General features: G+C 35.7%; 1 pseudogene; it reads right to left on the minus strand.

The window, feature by feature from the left end:
• Nucleotides 1–566: 566 nt before the first annotated feature.
• On the minus strand, nucleotides 567–1,644 carry LOC109953859 (olfactory receptor 2AT4-like; annotated as a pseudogene).
• Nucleotides 1,645–2,456: the final 812 nt, after the last annotated feature.

The raw sequence follows: 2,456 nt of genomic DNA on the forward strand, positions 1-2,456 counted from the left end.
AGAAGCATGAGAAGTGAAAACAGGAAATGTCTGTTTAAAATCAACAGAACATTTACTGAAAGTCTAAGCACAAGTAGGTCTTAGAGCACTGGATTCAGAGAGCCAGAGTTCCCGCAGGGTCTAGGTGTGGGTGTAAAAGAGGCCAGTAGGTCTTTGTTAAAATGTAAATAGGCTGTCTGGTCACTTAGGAGATTCAGACATCTAGTCTCAACAGAAGTTAAAGCAGGCAGTTTCTACTTCAGTATCACTTGATTCTCATCAATACAATTGTAAGATATATGAGCAAGGAGAATAACCAAAGCTCATTAGTTCTTGATAATCATCAATACAGCTGTAATATGTATAAACAAGGAAAATAAAGTTATGAAAGGTAACTAAAGGGAACTAAAAGAATGAGAAGTAACTAAAGCTGGTAAAGTAACTACAGTCTATGAGTCATTTACATCACTGATATTAATTAATGTGACAAATAAACTTATAAAGAAAGAAAGAAAACTATCAGGGTCCTGGTTTTCCTATTATGATTTTTTTCTGCTATTCCCTTTACACAAACATTTAGAGTTTACCTTTTTGTTGTTATATGCCTCAAATATCTTTTCTTATGTTGATCTGTGGCAATTTTAGTTTTTCTTACCAGTGCCAGGACTCTGTTTCTGATCTCTTTGGTTTTCAAAGAGTATACAATAGGATTGACGCAGCGTGGGGAGCATGAGGCCAGAGACACGCTTAGCACTGGCTGGTCTTCATCAATGTCTTTCAAATGAAGTGCAATATTAAAAATGGTAATGAGAGGAATGTAAAATACAGCAACAAGGATATGTTCAATGCAAGTAGCCAAAGCTTTAACTCGACTGTCTAAAGATTTCATCCTGAACACCGTCATCAAGATGCTGACATAAGACAGAATGATAAAAGTAAAGGGTACAACAAGAATCAAGAAAGTAACTGAAGTGCCCACAGTTCACTGCCTTGTGTGATCATTACAGGCGAGACTATACACAGGTCCATAGTCACAGAAATAACTGAACACCTTGAGGGAATTGCAAAAAGACAATCGAGTCATTATACCTATTGCAAATGCAATGATTCCCAAACTAAAACACCAAATCAAACCAATAATATAAGACATGCTCTGCAGTGTGTTGATTGAGTTCTGACGCAGAGGGAAACATATTGCGATCAACCTGTCATAGGCAAGTATAGCAAGTGCAAATGACTCCAAAGTCACAAAAGCATAGTAACTGTACATTTGTACAAAACACATGTTAAATGGAATAAAATTATCCTTCATGAGAAATAATTTTATCATATTAGGAATAATACTTGTGCTAAGAATTACATCAATTACTGCAAGGTTGCCCACAGCCACAAATTTTGGAGTGTGTAAACAATGATTAAAGACAATTACATAGATCACCAAACAGTTAAACAGCACTGTAACCACATAAACAAATGCTAGAAAGATGATGTACACACTGATGTAGGGTAATGTCTGAAATCCAATAATATAGAAGCCTGGGGGATGAATGATAACAGAGTCATTGAAAACAGTCCTGAGAAATGACATAGTTGAACTCCACAGGCTGTGTGTTGGAGGAGAGCCTCTGCCTAAAAGCTCTCCAGTCTAAAGAACAGGGGAATCATATCATATTGAACACTAGACCTCAATAGAGACAATCCTAATGTTCATGCCAGTTGGATGAGCATATTTTATTTTATATAAAACATATTCTCAGTAAGTTCCAACATAAAAAATAAAAGTCAGTGAGCACTGCTTATATACTTTCCTCATCAATCCCCAAAGCTTCCCTCTGACACAATTAAAGTCATTTTGACCCTGCTCTATTAGCGACATTCATTTGATCCTTGGAGAGCATCTGATTGTTTTTTTCTTGCACTCAAAACAAACATCTAATTATGATTTAATAAGTTTGAGCATGCCACACCAATTCTTTTATCAATATATATACATGCAACCTTTTAATAATGAAACTAAAGAAACTAATCTGCTGAAATGACTTCTAAACCTGCTTTGCTGTCACTTTGATGTCACATGCTATACATGTATAAGACAGTCTAAATATAACTAAAGTACAAAGAACGTATATAATGCTTTATGAAGTTAATTTATGCAAAGTGAGGGAATAACATATTGTTCCCTAAAGGTACAATTATTGTAGAACAGGCCATGGTTCTAATGGGCCCAGTTTGCCTTTTCCTCACGAGAGAATTCTGGTTAAGATCTTTGCTGTAACAAACAAACCCTCTACCTTTTAAACTTGAGACTAATTCATCTCTGTTCTATTTATCAACAAGTTATACCATGCGCTTGCATCATACTGATTCTGCACACATTGTTTGTTGGTCTTCTTAAGACCTGAGCTCTAATTTCATATGCAATTTTTATTTCTCTTTGCTATTTGGGCTTATTGGAACCTGGTAAGGGCAGTACAGTG

Source organism: Monopterus albus, unplaced genomic scaffold (genome assembly GCF_001952655.1).
Source record: "Monopterus albus unplaced genomic scaffold, M_albus_1.0 scaffold1683.1, whole genome shotgun sequence".
Lineage (NCBI taxonomy): Eukaryota > Metazoa > Chordata > Actinopteri > Synbranchiformes > Synbranchidae > Monopterus > Monopterus albus.